Raw genomic sequence first — 20,226 nt, forward strand, 5'->3', positions numbered from 1 at the left:
TTTAAGGCATTTTAATGGATTAAATATGCAGTCTAAAATCATGTCATAGAATATTACTCTAATATTAAAGTATTAATTTAATACTGTATAATGGCTTGAAATAATATCGTTTCGAAGATTTTAATTTACATAAATGTTTTCATTCGCCGAGATATGCTGAAACCTAAACATTAAAATTATTTAAACTATGTTATCCAAATTAAAAGAAAGCATTTGTTTAGTCTATTAAGATTTTCGAACAAGAAACTCGGAAATCAGCTATGCCCTTTCCAAGTTTCGAACTCTGTACCTTCCAACTACCAGCCGGTCCTACCGATACTATTCGTATAATGTATTTCTCCCACTTCCCTATCGTGCCTTCGTGGTGTAACGGTAGCATGCTGGGCCGATATTCCAGAGATCCGTGGTTCGATTCCCGGCGAAGGCGGTTGCATAATTTTCATCTCTTTGGCTTCGAAAATTTACCTGATGTCTCTACAGTCGTACCACTTATACTACGAAGGTAAGCACTGGGAAAGTAATATATTGATCTCTTTTAAATTTTACGTTTAAATTGATATTTTATGCTTATTTAAATGTTAACTAATGTAATGCATTTGATTAAATTATTTAATTTGCATTAAGTGTTTTCTAATTAGTCACAATTTTAGTATTAGAAAACTCTGAGTATTCATAAATCAAAATCAGTATCAGAAATTTAACTTTCCACACTGATGAATAATTGTAGTTGCCAATATATTTCTAAATTACTTTGCGAAATAAACATCAGTGCGCTATCAAAGATTGCAAATATATGTATTTTCTTTGCAGAGATGTAGTAATCTTTAGTTTAAGTTACAATTATATTGAACTCTTGTCATCTATCTACTAGTTAGTGAGATATTTTAGCCCATTCTGTACTAGAAATAAATTATTAATGTTTGTTCCTTGAAGGTCTAGCACGGTATAAGATGTCTAAACCTTCCACACGCAGACTTTGAGAAAAGGTAGAACAAATCAATATTCACACTACATGACCGAGAAAGCCACTCTAAAAAATGAAACCGACACTGAGAAATACGAATAACAGCATACAGGAAGCAGTATATAGAGCTTTATTAAATGAAGCTGGAGTGAGCAACAACTGGTAGACACACGGTACGGTTTTACAAGATGTTCTCAATGATCCAATATTCCGCAGTTATTCTTGCCTTATAATGACGTTGCATGGATTGCCGAACACTTTCCGACACGAATACCTAGAGCCTGTCCGTCAGCTCAGCATTCGAAGACGTTACATACGTCCGCAGACGTAAGAAGTTCGTAAGGCGTTGCGAGCTTTAACAAGGAAGTCTCATCATGTGTCGATTTAGAGCATTGGCGTAAAGCGCCACATACCTGTATCCTATCCTACTTTCCTATGCGAATATAACTCATATCGGAGTTCATCTCCCCTAAAAGTTTGGATATAGAGTTTTGAGACACCCTGTATATTTAGTTATTGTCTATGGATGAGATTAAAATAGTAAGAATGCTGTGCCTTTTGACTGTTTTCTAATCAAGTATTGTTATTAAACTATTATTGAACTTTATTCTTTGAGAAAAAGTTTGTATTTTTTGCTCCCGCATAATTTTATTAAGTATTCATATAGAAAATGGTCTCTAAATACATATTGTAATTACATTATGGTTAGCGAATACTTGAAAAATAAGGAAGAAACAATTGATAGCCTAGCCGTCTTGTAGAATTGGGGAATCAAAGTACACTGAAGTACTTCTGAATTAGGGTATCCAGTCAATAACGAGTTGGGCCTCCTCTGGCCTTAATAATGGCTGCCATACGATAGGGCATAGATTCAAAAAGTTTGCGGAAGCATTTTTCGGGAATGGGTTGCCAATCATCGAATAGAGGTGTCCATAATTCAGACAGGGTGGCTAGTGATGATGTGGTTTCACACCTTTCTCGAAAACATCAGAAATCTGCTCAGAAAGATTTAAGACACGTCTTTTAGGTAGCCATTTCATGACAAAGAAGTCAGTAGAATGTTCATCCAACAAGACAGTACACAACCAGGACCTGTGAGAGGTTCAGTTATCTTGCTGGAATACTCCACTTCAGTGTGAATGACAGGACAACATAAATGGATGGAGATGATCGCTAAGCAACTCTACGTACCGAACCATATTGAGGGAGGTTGGTACAAGATCCTAGAAACTGCCAAGATGAAACTTCCTAGACCATGATTGAGCCGCCATGACCTTGTACAGTTCCAACCTGGCATGCAGGATCCATGGCTTCACCAACCTGCCTCCATATTCTCAGCCTTCCGTCGGTGTTAAGTAGTCAAAATCAAGACTCATCACTTCATGCTACTCGTTTCTAGTGTCGAAAAGAGAATGGCATTTTATAATGTTGCTCGAAGCACGAAAATTTGGTCAGTGGTCTTTTTTTATTCCCTACTTAATGTAGCAGCTTATAATTCATATTTGATTTTCAAATCAAATACACCTGATAAGGTTGAAGCCAAAAACAGAAGAACATTTATAAAAATTTCATGTTAGATTTGATAGAAGACCATATAAAAGAAAAAGTTGTGTCAAAAAAGATTCCAAGGAACATTCATATTGCTGCTGTTTGCAATAGTAGTAGATTTGGAATATCGAAATGAAACTGGGCAAAGGGGCTGGTGTGCCAATTGTAAGGACATAAAATCTCAATACATGTGTGAGCAGTGAAAAGATATCTTTTTTTAGAGCATGCTGTTTTTTTAATGAATTTAAAAATATAATATGAATCATCGTTTTGAGTCAGCTATTCATTAATAATAGAAAATAACTTTATCAAATGCTTACTTTATTTTAACTTTTTTGTTTTGTATTAAAGTTCACTAAAATGTCTAGAAAGATATCTTTGTTGTAAAAAAAAGTTCATAAGAATATAAAAATTTATTTTATTGATATTTTTTAGGATTTTAGTGTCATAAATATGTTAAACTAAAAGAAGAAAAAGTTGTTTTAATTTTAAAATGATACGAGTACAATATATCTGATGTAAAGCTTAATGGGTCTCTACGGCATCTTTTTCCACCGTTGCAACAACAAACATAGTACTAGCTATATATGCAGCTACACAACGTCCTCACGTGGGCATATATGAGGTGCAGTGATTTAAAATTTGCATAGCCATGTCTATCCCAGATTCAGTGGCATTTCAGTGTAATTAAAATATTTTTTTCAAATTGTTCAGAAAATATACATAATTTTATATAAATTTTTTACGCCTCTTCCAAATACTATAGATCAAACTCAACTAAACGTAAAACTTTATACTTCGCTGTATCTCAAAATGTAGGTATAGAAAACTTCTTAAGTTTTCAAGATTTGAAACATTAAAAGTGATGTTTTTGTAATTATAATAGAATATAATCTAAATAAAAGAAACTACTTAAATGGGGCCAAATTAATAAAATATGTTAATACGACTTATGTTAGTAAAATAGTTAAAATGAAGGAAATAATAAGAGAATGCTGCAAAGATATCCAGACCTAAGACATTTAGTTACATTAATTTACAAATTCTATGGATCAGAACCTAAATGCACCTTACTGAGGGGAAAAAAAAAACATCGAAGTCTGTGACGTTCAGATTTCAAAGCCCTTTATTTCCCGCAGCAATTGTGCTTAAATACCTAAAAGATTTAGAAATGCAGTTACAAGAGAAAAAAATATCGCAAATAATAAAGATGATACTGAAGGCAAACTCTTCATCGCAGCTGATTTATGATCTTCCGCAGCTGGAATCCTTGCTTTGGAATTGCATTTAACATTTTACACCATTTGTGCCTAATGGCTTTTTTCATTTAAACTAAAAAACTAATATCGTTGTTAAGTGGTCTGCGTTGAATTTTATATGTTAATGTATTTCTTATTTTTTACGAAACAGTTAGAAATTTCTATCGAGGCTATGAGGAATTAAATTTAATGATATTTTTCATTTTGAAAAAAAAAAAAAAAAAAAAAACACATCGATTACGATTCTATTGTTAAATATTTATTAAGATGTATTTTGTTTATCTATCATAGGCTTTTTAATTTCCTTATATTCACTCGCAGCAAAAATGTGTGAATATGCCAATTAAATATCAGATCATTTCAGAAGATACGTGTACGTATAGGGTGTCCAACAAAGGGATCCAGGATTTCAAAATTAAAAAATCTCAAAAGCAAAGATAGGTAGAGGAATACAACAAGCGGTATATTTGCCATGAAAGCTGTAAGACTATTATGCAGAAGTTTCCAAATACTGCTTACGCGGCCGAGTGGTAAAGTCGCTGAACACTGGTAGTTCGGTCCGAGGTTCGAATCCCGCGAACGGGCTGGCTGTATGGGCGTTTTCGTGGTTTTCCCCGTGTGTAACATGTATACGAGCCAGTTTCCTTTAGAAAGTCCTCCACGAAGGCATCCCTTCCCTTAGGCAGATAGCCCTAGTGTGTTTTGCCATAATTAAATACACACCAAATATTGCTTACAAAACCTGCAATCAGATGACGCTGTAGTAAGCTGGCACCTGGTGACCTTGGATGTTGAGTGGAAACATATCTAGGCTGTTTCTCAGTATTTTTGCGTGCTGGAATGCTTCAAACCAGTCTCTGCTGAAATTCATTGGAAGGATTTCCTTGGAATTTCCTGAATAATTCCAGAAATGGATGCGACATTTTGGTGTAACTACAGTGTGCCTGTGACCAAAACTCACTATCAGATCGTCGGCAACGTTGCCTGTCAGTTGGACATTTAAAAAAGCGAAGAGCTTGTGAATAGTTTTCATATCGGTTCCTTTGAGATCATTCATTCTTGTTTAAAAATTACGCCTTGTTGCCATAGGATTATGATCTAATCTCTGGTTCCTCCAGTGCCAGAAACACACGTTGTTCAATGAAATACATGATTTCAACTTATTCCTTGCATACAGTAACCTCCTTTCACGTTTCAGAGGTGGAACTGATCACTCTTACGTCTTTTGGAACGTTATTTATACGCACTATATATTGCAATTACAGCGTCATTTGTTTGCATCTTTTGTAACTATTACTTGGAAAATTCTGTATTACAATCTTACATCTTTTACAATAAATATACCACTTGTTGTATTTCACTATCGATCTCTGTTTTTGAGATTTTTAATTTTAAAATCAGGGACTCTTTTGCTGTACAACACTGCGTGATTTGCCTTTGCTATAACAGAAAGCGCTCGCTTCGATATTGCTTGTTCATACCACTTATCTATGTTACAAATGTAGCCTCTTCTAATTTACACACCAGAAGTTTAATCTTCTGTGAGTTTAAGAGGACGGTGGACTTTAAAAATTAGTTTTTTTAAGTTTGTGTGTTTTCAACAAGAAATTTTATACATATACGTATTATAACATCAGTTTATAAAATATGTGTTCAAAATTTCAATTTACATTAAAATAAATTTTTTTTAAACAAATAATTAATTATTTTAATTAAAGATTAAAAATGCTCCTTGCGCTCTAATTTTCAATATTTTTTCTTTTAAGTTAGTTATAAAGACTTAACAAAAGATTTTGTGTATCCGTTATTGAATATGATGAATCAAAAATTTTTAAAAAGGAATTTTGTAAACTTAAACCCAGTTTTCGGAAAAATATCACCTTTTGTTAAACATTATCACAAGTTTAAACTTCTTAATAACTTCATATCCAAAAATGCATACACAGATCTATTGTAACATGTAACAAGTTAGTTTCTTCCAAATATCATTCATTTTTAACTAAAAATGAGACGCAAGGGGCATTTTTAAGACATACGAAGGGCGGAAAACATTTTTCTGAGAAAACCGAATTTAAAGTTTTTCTTCAAACTTACGTTTAACACATGGTCATGAGAAACAGCAAAACTTTAAATATGAATATGTAGACACTAGATAACATTTTCGTATAATTTAACTATTTTTAATCTCAGAATATTAAACATGAGAAAAATAAACATATCGCAAATTCTTATGTGATAAGAAGTTAGAGGTAGAAACAATTTATGCATTATATCCAATGAAACTTTTAAAATTCACTCGCATCATATGTTTTATCTTCATTTGTTACATTTACATTATCTTTTAATGCTTTAGAATATTGTTTACTATTTCTGTTTTTTCCAAGCAGGTAAACTTCTCTTTTTGCTTTGATTCAAGCGACGTTGATTACGCTTTTTTGCAACGAGGAGGGAAAACGAGTTTGTTTCCTCCTGTTCTACGCGTAAAGCATTCACATAACTAAAATTAAATTCATTAATAGTTGTAAATACTGAAATTTCTAGCTTTTTTTTTAGAAATAAACATTTTTTGGGCAAATATATAATTATTACATCAGTAAATAACTATTGAAATACATTTTATTACATTTTCTCTAAAATATAAAGGGCAAAGTTTACGTTGTTTACACATTTTAAATGATTGTAACTTCTTTAACAATTAGAATATTTGAACTCGGTTTTTTGCATACGATGTAGTTACGCATATGGAATATTATTAGAGTAAAAAAACAAGTTCAATATTTTGTGGTTGATTTTCAGCTATTTTAAAGTCCACCGTCCCCTTAAGTGATTTGAAATTTAATGTATTTCAAATTCACAAATAAAACCGGATATAGGTGCCTTCCTTCACGTTTTAGTAAATATCTGTTAAACGCTGTACATGCCGATAGTTAAGTCAAATCTGATAAATTAAAAGTTAGAATGTATGCTTATTTTATCAAGCTCAAATACTAATTTTAATAAAGTCAGATTGTTTTACTTTGAAACTGAGTATTTATATCAAATTTTGATTTGAACGTATAAGTTTCTAACTCAGCTATCTTAAATAACTCGCCTTATACACGGTACGATGTTTGTACTGTGCTTAATATGAGTATAGACAATTTGTTCATACTGCGTTTAGTGTCAGTATAGAAAATTAGTTCGTATTGTGCTTAGTGAAAGTATATATAATTAGTTCATATTCTCCTTAATGCTTGTATCTCGTGTATACCGGTAGATAGTCACATACGCTTATCCAAACATTTGCTGTTATTTTTAGGTCGTTGCATTTATTACGCTTACTTTTTTAGGTATGTTATAAGGTATTTTATCCCGCATGCCTTCGTGGTGTAACGGTAGCACACTCGGCGCTTATTCGAGAGGTCCAGGTTCGAGTACCGGCAAGGACATTGCTCATTTTTCACGTCTCCTGTTTCAAAATAACGTAATGACTCTACAATTTTGTTTGTCTCTATCTTTACAAAAATAAACTATTACGTTTATCGGTGTGGCATTAAAACCACCTATGTTTTAATCTTTTGTTAATTTTTCGTAGGTTTATTTAAAATATATACATTACTTCTTACTGCAATTCGTTTAAAATGTAAGAAATATATTCTAGAATAATATAAGATATATATTCTTACAAATGAATATGTGACTTAAAAGTCATAGCTTATATTACTTTCTTTTATGCATTTTTCACACCCTTCTGTGCCACTGTATTAGAACATGAAAGCTCTTTCAAATGTGAACTGTGACCATTTTGTTGGCATATGCTGTTAATTAAGCTTATTTATGCTTGTGAACCACATGTTTTCTTTTATTTTTTCTAGGTACTGATTTAATCATAACCCAGTAAAAAATCCCTGCTGCTAGCACAAGATAATCTCATTAACTACACGAAAGGAATCATCTTCAACCAAGGCATTCCGCATTCTCTGGTAAGTCAAAAAAATATTTAATGTAAAAACTTAATAGTAGAATGGTTTTGCATTATCCACTTAACTGCTTCAGTTCTTTCTTAAAACAAAAGCATTCATTTAGACGATAATCTACGAAAACATATGCACTTGTGCCTTTTCAGAACATTCTCTCAAAGAAATGCTTCGAGAATTTTTTCGCCGCAGTTTGAATTATTAAGCAGTTTATTTTAACTTTCTTCTCAAAATAGCTGTAACAGAAACCAGATTTTAAAGGAGTAAGTCAGTACATTTTAGTAGAGAAAACAAATCAAGATGGGTATCACGTTATGCATAAAATATTAATATTTTATTTAAAGTTTTACTATCATAGCTAAATTTACACATTTAAACATATAATGCAACCATGTAAATATTTACAAGTCATTGCTTTTTAGCCGTATTTACAATATATGAAACGTCACATGAAAATAAATATGTAATTCAATATTATTTATTTTATTTATTTCGTAATTTATTTTAGCTTTAGAAAGTTTCTGCCTATTTAGTGTTCTACTAATGTATAACGTAGTTTAGTTTATCCTGAAATTCAAAACAGTTTGACCAATTGTCAAAATTTTAAAATACTTTTTTTAAATGGCTTACTCATATTTACGAAGGAAATTATATCTATTAATTTCGTTTCTTTTCTGCTAAGCTATTAATCATTTTAACAGGATTCCCATTTCAACTTTATTTGGCATATTAAAAGCTACATTCTTTTAAAGCAAAATATTCAAATGGTTTAAAATAAACGTATGAAACATCCAAACAATAAACGATGTTTAATAAAAGGATGTTAGAAAAAGCTTTCCAACTATAATATAATTAAATACATCCTAAAAATATTAAATACATTTAGTTTTACCAAAGCATACAATCTATGTGGGTAATTGTTATTTTACATAAATACGCTGGTGTTCAAAAACTGAATTAACAGAAACAAAATCAAGTCTTTCTTTGTTATTAAATTGTAATACAAATTCTTTTCACTGAAAAAGAATGAATAATTTTCATTTTGAAATCTTATGAAATGTGCTATTATCCTTGCATAGACATGTAAATTAAGATACTACGTCATTTATTTTCTGAACACATATCCTGAGTAAATGCATATCTCATATCGACTTTCTGTGTAATTATGGTTATCCGTCTTCTTGTAAATATCTATTATTTGATGTGAAGAACGACTACATGACTTTAAATGCGTCAATGGTAAACGTTACCTAAGTAAAATAACTAAATGTTTTCAGGGAATCTATTTTTGACATTAGTTTCAATGACAGGAACAAAACTAGAAAGCCATCGCAAAGACGCTCAAGAGACTTAGCTAGTTCAAAGACCTACATTCGCCTTCTGCCTGCAATTAAAGTGTCAACAAGTAACTTCCTTTAAAGTCATCCTCTACTTCTCGATTCTCGATTGAGACAAACTTTTTACAGAAGACTCAGCTAGAAGAGCCTCTTTGTAAAACAACTTTGATATGCTTCCCGTTCAAACTTTCTCTCACAAATGCAAATCTGAAACGGAAAGACAACATCAGGCTTCGACTTGAGATTAGTCAGCTTGTTCACTCACCAGAACTACATAAAACAAGCGTAACTTCAATTTAAACTTTAAACTCTCTTTTTTGTCGAAAAATATAATGCGGTATCATGCTATATTAATGATCGCACTCCATATGTTTTCAGAAGTTTCGCTGTCAGCTACAAGATATAAGTAGATCTTAAAATATTATATACGCATTCTCTCATTACTAATTAATTTTTTGTTGATTCCATTTTAGTTTTTATAGGCCAAATTAGTAGGGCACATTCGACTTGCTCAACAGTGTTGTATGCGAATACCTTGACGGGAAGTATACTCAGAGAATGGAAAACTGTCCAGAATTCTGATTTGAAGGCATTCGACCTGTCTGAGATTCTCTTTGAAAAGTAATCACAAGACGTTCCATCTTTCTTTTTTACAAAGAATTTTACAAAGTTTAAGGAGCTTTGCTCTTGAAGAACAAAATTCGTAGCCTCAAAACCCTTAACCTGAATATAAATAATGTGAAAACTTGATATGAAACCTGCACACTATTTACAATTGGATACATTTTCTACTAGCTTTTCTAAAGCAAATTTCCTTCCTGACTCTTTTTGAGCTTACATATTTTCATGTGCATGATGTATGTTTGTGATGAAACAGCCTTGATTTTATTTTGATTTGGGAGACTTAAAACCCAAAAATCTATGAAATTACCGATTTTTCAAATTTTTGCTAAAAATATATATTAAACTACACTGAGAAGAAATTTTGAAATGGTGTGACAATAACATATGCTTAAAAACGGGCTTCTAAACATTTCAATAGCCATTTAATTGCCACATCCACCTTAGTGTTTAGTTTCTTTATATCTTAATTGTCTCCGATATTTATAAAAAAGTCAGTGTAGAAGAAGAGGAAAGTAATTAAATGTGACTGAAACGAACAGCAAACTCCGTTTGTACGAGTATGTTATATGTACTAATTTTAAGCGCTGAGTAAAATTTAAAAAAAAATACCCACTTTTGGGCTTGTAAATTTTATTTTTTACTCACTACATAAAATATTTCTTTGCCTATGCTCAGTCAATTATTTTATGCTTCTTCAGAAACGAAATACGATATACATGAACAGAAAGAGGTGCGGTAATGAAAATGATCAAGTTCCTGTCTGTAGCATCACTGAAAATTGCGCTGGAACAAACGTTAAACTCTTTAATTAGTACTTCTATATTTATTAAAAATGCAATATATACACGAGAACAAATGGCTAAAAGAAGAGAAAAAAATCACGTATGCTGCTGGGCTATTTTTATTAAAAACTGTCCATGCTTTCTCAAATTTCAAATTATATTTTCAAAAAATTTATGAAACAAAAATTTAATATCCTTTATTGATTCCAAAAGTTTAGAAAAAATAATAATATAAATGGTTTATATATTAAAGTTGTTTTTAATATGCTTTACAAAACAAAAACAGGTAACGAAAAATTCTACCAAATTTTCAGGTCAGATGAGGTTTCACATAAAAAATTGTAAATTACGTTTATATTCACTAATTGAGTAATAATAGATTTTATTACATATGTATATTGAAATTCAATAAGAAAAATATTTAAAAATTTTAAATGATTTAATGGCAATTATAAGAGTTAACATTCGTGAAAGTGAGTTTGCAATTTTTCGATAAATCCTTTTAGAAACAAACTTACAAATACATGGACTAACTTATTTAATGTTTTTATTGCCTGTTTATTAATTTACACTCAGTAGAAATAAAGATAAATTATGCAAAGTAGTAAAAAGAAAAATCTTTAGAAATAAAAATGCAACTGAAATCATATTTTTCAAAGTTTTTACGTATAAATATGTTCTTTGTTTTTTCCTCTTCAAAAACTAGTTCAGTTACTGCAAAATCGGTCCTTAAGGTGATAAAAACATCCTTATAAATAATATAAAATAATTGGGGTAAAACACTGAAAACTGTAGAAGAAGAAAGATATTTTGATTATTAAAATTTTGTTCAATTTAGTTTATAAAAATTACCGAAACAAATTTTCTCAGCTTAAATTCTATAATATTTATAAAAAATAAACGAAAAGCCTTAAATAAAAGAAACCATTCAAAGTGTCCCCTTAATCCCTTTAATAATATATTCTAGCTACATATCTCTATTAACTTCACTGCTTAATTTTTGACATATTCTTGATTTTGGTTACTGTAAATTTAATTTTGGACTCCAGTGTAAAATAACTCAAATTCTTTTCTGACGTCAATAAAGCAATTGGTTTCTAAACGTACTTTATTTTATTATTAAAACACGAAATTCATTCGTCATTTTACAACAACATTTGCTTCTGCAGGCGGTTTTTAATTTCTAAGCTTATCTGCACTAAAGCTTCCCCTCCCGGGTATTTACTTACTTAGCTTCACAAAACCAAAAAAAAAGTTAGAAAGAAAGAAAACTCTTTAATTTTACAGCATATATTCTCAATATGAATGAATATGGATTATGTCTTATGCTTTATGCATTGAATTTCAGAAGACTCATTCTAACTAGTAAAATTGAGTCATTCGTTTTGAGTTTATTACTCTTAATTCACTATAAAATTTAATGGCTATGATTAAAAAGTGGCAGTGCAATATATATATAATTATAATTTAATCTCTTATTTGTATTGCATTATTATGGTCCGTGTTGAGGTATACTGACAACTATTCTATGTATTGAAGTAAGAAATTTTATTGCATGTGTATTTAATAAAACACTCTGAAAGCAAGGAATCTGGGTCTTCCATTTAAAGATGCTTAAGTACATATCAGGTAAGTGAATATGTTAATTTATAGATATGTTTTATATAGTTAATATCAACTGAGACTGGATGTGAAGAATTTCTGTCTTCAGTGGCCAAACAATCTAAAGTGGTATAAAAAGGTAAAAAAAATTTAATTAATTTAAATGATTCTGTATTTAAAAAGTAATTACGACAGTAATGTTTATTTAAGGTTTAAATTATTGAATGTACAATGCCAATTTGTACTATTTTTCACATATCTTACATGTGAGAGTTGAATTAAATTTAAAGGGCTAGAAATCTTTAAATTAGTCATTTTGTAAATTTAAAAGCTGTTTTATTACTTTTCTAAATGTTTATCTTGAACATTTATTCAAATTCTAGTTCTGTTTTTTTAGTTCCTTAAAGTTTATTAATGGTGTAAATTTCTAACCAAGATTTTCAAAACTGTTATAATCGAAACTTAACATTTATACTGAAGGCATCTTCCATGTTACGTGAAAAATGTAACTTCAAAACCTTTTATATGATTTTTTCTTTAAAGAGCTTATAATCTGCATTATATGAATTTCCATCTATTTATTTCAGTAACCCTTGTGAAATATTAATTTAGTATTTAATGGAAAAATTATGCAGAAATGTAGAAGTTACAACGATAAAGAAGGCACTTGATGCTTATTTAACTTTCCTTACCTACAAAGCAATAAAACATTTTTAGTTAATATTGCATTTTACATTATTTCTTACTTTTATATATCTGTCAAAGACTGAAAACACAGAGTCCTAAAATGTGTGCGTAATCAAAGTATTTCCCATTGTGCATATTTATGGAGCTTTTAAAATCGTAGAAATTTAGGGAAAACAGGGAAAAATTTGCCTTGAAATTAATTTATTTAATTATCTTTTTTCATTTTTCCTTCAAGATGGAGCGATCTAATAAAGGATATATTGAACATCTTATGACACATGCAATGTAGCATTCGTTAAATAGGTCTAAAGTAAATTTGGTTCAGAAATGAAATTCATAGAATTTACATTTTACGATTGCTATGTGCACCTTTATTTAATTTTCTTAAATGTCAGAAGAACAAAAATTTTTACATACAATTCAACTCAACGATAATAAGATCCAGTAGAAGTGTCATCAATATGTGCACATTAACAATACAAAATAGTCAGTCTCAGTATGAAAATGTAGAGCTCGAAATATTTCAATGAAATAAGATTAGGCTAAATTTAGTGAACAGCTTCTTCGAGATACTGTCTCTCAGTTATTAAATGCTTAGCTTCTGTATAAAAAATCACAGAGATATCACTTTAAAAGTGTTGTATGTTTCCAACCGAAATGACATTAAAGTTTTAATAACGTGCAGAAAATCTATAAAAATTTGTAGGTTTCAACGTCCCAAAGTTTTCCCTTTCTTCTACTGGATTATACCAAAATTCTGGAATGATCGTCATGTTTGTGTTAAATTACTTGTGCATTTCCGCGGTATGGTTTCTACATTCAGCGTTCAGAATTCGAAAATTTATGTATGGGATGAGAGATTTAATTTTAATATTACATACATTTATACATTGTTTAACAATGGGAATGTAATGCCAAGAAAGAAATGTGAAATTTTATAATGGTGAACCATATTAATCATATGTAAATGATTAAAAAATTTAAACAAAACAGTCAAACCATCTCGATTTATTCAGTATGGAATATAAGCACCCGAGCTCGAAGATACACGCCCTTACATGCCTTGGCATACTACACTGGTGAAATAAATTAAGAGAATTTGCATATTTTATCGAGTTGTATGAAAAGAAATGTATTGAAGGAAAAACCACTTCTCCTAGATAAAAACGCAAATCTTGTACGGCAAATGCGTAACCGTAGACTTGTGTGTAGACGAAGTCAGCAGAAAAACAGGCTTTATAATCGCGTGGAGGATAAAACGTATTGCGTTCGCTAGCACATCTCGGCGAATTTCTTGGTGTTATCTGGCAGCAATCAATCAAATTCACATCGGAACAGTAAAGATGAGTAACCACCAGCGATTAGATGATGGAATGAGGTGCCGAATTACGGGGAGGCTAGAGGCAGGCCAATCGCAAGTCCAGGTAAAGCCTGGGCAAGGTCTTCCAAGAGCCACGACGGCCAGAGAAGATCGCTAATTGTCCATTTCAGCGAGGTTTAACAGAGGGGATACAGCTTTTTATCTCTCTCGGGACCTGTATGCAGCCTCAGGAACGCGTGTAACAATGATGACTGTTTCCAAAGGACTGAATGAGAGAGGGATGTTTTCCAGAAGACCGGCTGTTTGCGTCCCCCTCACGTCTACGGACAGGAGAATCCGATTAACATGGTGCAGGCAGCATAGTGATTGAAGTACGCGGAATTGGGCCACCGTTCTGCTCCGTTTTAGCCTAAACACCGATTCTCGCGGTACTTTCATATGGAGAGAGCCAGGGACCCGCTACCTACCCTCCAATGTCCGCGAAATCAACAGTTATGGCGGTGGCGGTGTAATGGTCTCGGCAGGCATGATGTTGGATGGCCGCACACCTCTCCACGTCTTTGGCAGAAGCTCTGTGACTGGTGTGAGGTATAGAGATGAAATCTTGGAGCCCTATGTTCGCCTTTTCCGGGGTGCAGTGGGCCCCGAGTTCATCTTACAGAACGATAACGCGAGGCCACATAGAGCTCTTCTGGTCGACGAATTTATCAAGAGTGAGTATATTCGCCGGACGGATTCGCCAGCCAGGTCTCCACACCTCAACTCTATAAAGCATGTTTAGGACGCTCTGGGGAGGGCAATTGCAACTCGCAAACCCCCTCCGAGAGCCATCCAGGATTTGAAAACAGCATTGCTGAATGAGTTGGACCAATCGCCACAGGCACTGATAAACTGCCTTATTTGCAGCATGACATCATGCTGCGAGGCTGTAAGAGGGGACCATATCCCCTATTAACACATTTCTTTTGTGTCTCCTGCAAGCGCTGTTTCAGACCTTCAGACTCCCATGAGTGTTACAAACGAACATGTGTGTCTATTATAACTGTTGAATATTTATTTGTATAATATCAACCTATGTTCACACCAAATTTTATTAAAATCTGTCCAGTAGTTCTGGAGATCGTAGATAAAATATGAAAATTCTCTTAATTTATTTCACCAATGCATTAATGAAGCCATTGATCATTGTCTGAGGAATATTTTGTTAATATTGTGCAAGTTTGATCACAACGCCAATGTGTTCCTGACCACCTCGGTGCCGCAGAACTTTCCTCTACTCCTCACTACTTTCCTCTTCTCTTGTTGGTGGCGTTGGCCACGTGGTTTCAAGACAAGTCTGTTCATTACTGTACCTAAAACAGAAACGAGACTCTCTCTCTGAAGTATACAGTTATCCATTCTTCTCTCCATTGCCCCTTGGAGACAATGGATTACATATCACTAGCCATCTGGATCGTTGCAATACATACAATTACCTTATGATAGTTTGCGTAGGCATTGCTGCACCTGATGAGCCTTGTAGTTGACATCTAAGTCCATTTGAGATAAAGCAAGGATCACTGCTCTGCATTCTTTTAACCCAACGATCCGTGAGAGCAGAAGTTCGCTTGCCACCACTTCTACATATCACGTGTTGTTTTTATCGCAATGAGTGGGATAAAAATGTTGTACATTTTATCCTAAGCGTCTAACGTTCTTCCGAAATGATAAAACAACATCTGTGAGTTCAAGGAGTCTATCCCCTTTCGTTTGCGATAAGTGATACGTAGAAAGTGCTTTAACGAATTGAGGCATCACTGTATCAAAACGTAAGGCTTAAATCGATTTCTGAAGTCTCATGTAGCAGAAAAAAAATCATTCGATTAATTATTTTATAGAATTAAACTTCTTCTACAAGTCTCCGACTGGAGCTGGGAACTTAGCCTTTTTAAGGACATCAACGAGCTCACCTTGCATTCCAGTTACGCACCGGAAAGGACACAAACGAACACAACTCGAATTACAAATTCTTGATTTACAGATATTGCGGGTATATTGGTATTATTTAATCGCTCAACCGTCAAAGGGTTAATAATTTCATCATGTCCATGCCTTTTCTATACCAATAATCTCGACATCCTCTATAATATTGAGGCGTTTCTTTCTTGGCACTACAATTTCAACGCTGAGAACTTTATATGTGCATAATTTGCATGATTAATGTTAGTACATGTTCATAACATATACTAAAAATTGTTGCCATGCGTATGTAGCTTACAATATCGATTGCTGTGTTAATCTTGTAACATAGGTTATTTTATCTAAGACATAAAGCCGCATGTTATTCTTGAATAAGCAAAAGATATTCTAAAGTACTTCCTTTACTTCTGCTTCACTTGATTTTCTTATAAACTGTACTTTGGTTACAAGAGCATACTACTGCTATGTCATAGATTTAGGTTTCTTTAATATTCTAGTTCTTAACATTCATCATTCGACATCGCTCTTATACTTACAATAATTTACACCAACATGGCTATAAACTTCATGAAATTTACATGCAGAATCCTATTATTATTACACACTAATTTAAAGAAGAATGAACTCATTGCATTCGTTCTTTAAATTTTATGTAAAATGCGTTTATGAGAAGGCATAAAGATCCCTAAACATGTAGAAAACTTTGTAAAATCTATGGCATAATTGTTGACAACTGTTTATTTCCTATGTAATCATCTAGTTTTGTGGTGACGTAAAAGGTGCGATTAAATATGTTAAGTATTTTAGAATTCTAGCCTTGGAAGCACAGGACTTTATTTCCACAATTTACTTTTACGCGCTTAAGAAAAAGAAAGACACCCAATCGAAGGTGTCTCCCAGAAGCAGTTAAAGGTGAAGTACAGTCTTACCATCTACCTTTACTGTCCTCATTTATCTTACCGGTGGAAACATGCGCTGAGTTTAGAAAGTTTCGTAGATATATATGCTTGCCAGATTTCCGTTCTGCATTTATTTTCTTCCTTTTTTATTTTTATTTTAGAGAAGTTTCAAACATTTTGATCTTAGTTTGGTAAAATATTTATTCCTTCAAGACTAATAGTTTTTTTGAAGATGAGATTTGATTTTAAGCTTATTTTAGCTCGATATATTGTTACATACATAAGTCAATAAGTACATGTCCATTAAATCTCATTTTGCCATGATACTGTACTATATTTCGGAGCCAATGTTAGACCTGAGGAGTTCTCCGAGAGTTTTAAAACTGAAATATTTCTATTGAGTTACAAACTTTGTCTCATAAACTGTGATTTATCCGTTTATATGTATTTAAAAAATAGTTGAAAATATTGCAGTTATTTGTTAGATAACGGATAGTTTAACTCATTTATTATTTTTTGACACACAAAATATTATTATTATTGTTATCTCTCTTAATGTAACCTGTTGAGAATAGATTTTAAATTCACTAGACTTGATTTTTAAAATATTAAAATTTAAGTGCTTGAGAAATTCTGTTTGAAATATTGGGAATAACTGTTTCAAACCAAAATGCCATCTTTCTTGTAAGAAGATTAAATATAAAGCGAATATTGCATAGGATCGACAGAGTGTAGGATCAACATCCTTTCTGCCGGCATACGTTCGGCATGACTACTCAAGAGTTGCTTTCGATCCTGTACGGGTGATAATATAGAGATGCAATAAACATAGTAATTTAATAAATCCTTTTTTACTTGATTATGTGCTGCTGTTATAAGCCTTACTGTCGTGTACATAATCAATGCATGCTAAATCGGCGAGGCGCAAATGTGATCCCCCCTCTTGACATCTGGGATTGTTCTAGTTAATATTGGACGTGCTGCTGTACTGATTAACCAGTATGGTAGAGGCACAGTGCCCACGTCCCCCGTCACTTGTATTTGAGCTGTACCAAAATCTAATGTGTGCAGCCGTCGATCTTAGGCAGGGTTGATTCTTTATCGGTGTCGATTTCACGCAGTGTCACCTTCTGTATCTCTGTTGTTCCTATGCTAAGGTTCATTCTATATCGGAATTGCTTCTATGCATCGTGAATGCAGTACACCTTAGATAAATGTGGACAGGTGACAGATGTGTAGTAATCCTGTTATTCATTATCACATCATTATTTGAACCAACATTTTTATCGAGTCAATCGTATTCCGTCAACTAGTGCAGGCCGTATTCGGGCGTCGATGCTAAGTAATATCCATATCTGTACATTGTCGATCCTATGAATGTAAACCTATATAAAGCGTAATGCAAATAATTACAACTTGACCATTAAAAAATGTATTTCTCGTCTTATCAAAAACCCCAGTCATTAATTTTATTTTTCAAAGGTAAGTATTTTGGAATGCTTAAACCTACAGCAACATTTTAAGTTTTTATAAATAAGTATGTAAGATACTGAGTATTAATGCAATATCTCGCACCTGCAACACTTTGCAAGCTTCCTACTTTCACTAAGTATTTGTATGCATAAAAAATATTTCTTAGATTAGAGATAGGCTAATTAATTAAAGTTGTCCATAAATTTTCCTTTTCGTGATTACCTGATATAGATCAATATAAGCGTATCTTAAACTAAGAAGTATATCTTAAAAGTGCTTTGTTAGATTGGAAGTTTAGCTAATAAAACTCGAGAATATTAAAAGAGATATTAATTACTTTTTCATTTCTACTTATGTAATAAGCTTTAATTAGAGTATGTGAAAGTCTTCATTGTATTACCTAGATACATAAGCCGTTCTTTTATTTAAATAATCTTCTATATATATTGAATTAGGTATTACATGAAGAATTAAAAATGATTAGTATAACTTATGGATACGAAATTTGAACAAAACATGCAATACGGAGAAAATGAGACCAGGACGGGTTGAACAACCAAGTTAGTTTTTGTTGCCTGAAAAACTAATATTTTAAGAAAGCTTGAACATTATGTTATCTGTATTAATTACGTAGAAAGTTTTTCAACTAGTAATAAATTTTTTTGCTTTCGAAATTAAATTATAATTTTCAGTAAAGCAAATGATAAAAATATGTAATATCCGTAATTTTCGCGCATTATAATTCAGAGATGACGCTAAAAAGTTTTAACCTTTTTTTAATTAAAAACAAAAAAGTGCTTTTAATTATAAACAAATTAAGAGTTAAGCAATTCGTAAATCTCAATTTGCTTATAATTAAAAGCCCATTTTTTGTGTTTTGTTTTCTTCAGCATAATTGGGAGAATCTCAGACAATATGGCTCCAAAAATGTACGTATACTATTGGAGGGAAAAAATATTACTTTTATATGTCCAAAATTATATGTATATTTTCGGAAACATGCTACCTGAAAAATACTTATCGAAATGTAATTTTCTAATTTAGACCTTAATACTGAATCAAACTGAATGAAAGAAACATGTTCAGTAGATGAAATATTTCCAAGAATCTCTTTCAATACAAGTACATTTTCAGTAGATATAATCTACCCATGATTGTAGGTACTCGAAAGGGGTAAGAGGTTTCAGAGTCCATAACGTGTGCGTGCAATATAAAGAAGATCACCCTCCTACAAAACCTCCTACTCGTGTAAAAGTATCCACTTTCAATAAAATAAGATATTTAAAAAGAGTTCGTATGGAATTAAAAAATTACTAATTTTCGGATACACTTATTCGATATTATTTTACTTCACTGGTTCGTACAAACGTAGTTTTAGTTTAAAGAGATTCGGTTAACCGGGTTTTACTTTACTGGCAAATCAATCATTGCCTTGATCGGCGCAGTGGTTAGCGTTGCCGGATGCCACATCGTGGGGCCACCGTTTGAATCCTGGACAAGGCTTGGATGTTTTTAAATATATAGTGTCTGTGCAGCTTGGAGGTGCTTAAAATGCTGGCGAGACGAAACCTCTCTCGAAAGGTTTAATAATAGGGAAAAGGGATTGGAAACCCTCGAATCCGTCTTCTAGGGTGTTAATTAAAATTGGGATAGAACTATAGAGTAAGTGCGGTGGAACTATACATGTAAATCCCTCTTGAAATTTTGATTTCCAGCCAAATTCTTCCTGTTCTGTCCGGTGCAAGTGAACAAGTATAACTTGTTCACCCACAGCTATAATTACGAGTTTGTTCTATAAATAAATTATATATTTCC

At 32.3% G+C, this 20,226-nt stretch overlaps 1 protein-coding gene across 4 annotated transcripts in view; it reads left to right on the forward strand.

Annotated features, from left to right (window-relative positions):
* LOC118192698 (teneurin-a-like) overlaps positions 1 to 20,226 on the forward strand; it is a 1,025,489-nt gene that overhangs the window by 74,286 nt on the left and 930,977 nt on the right. For all 4 annotated transcript variants that reach the window (XM_085809689.1, XM_085809693.1, XM_085809690.1 and 1 more), the window contains exon 2: positions 7,626 to 7,733. The gene's annotated coding sequence lies outside the window, so the exon portion shown is untranslated. The remainder of the gene's footprint in view (positions 1 to 7,625; positions 7,734 to 20,226) is intronic.

Source organism: Stegodyphus dumicola, chromosome X2 (assembly GCF_044657685.1).
Source record: "Stegodyphus dumicola isolate Sdum_Otavi_A_Nest chromosome X2, ASM4465768v1".
NCBI classification, from domain to species: Eukaryota; Metazoa; Arthropoda; class Arachnida; order Araneae; family Eresidae; genus Stegodyphus; species Stegodyphus dumicola.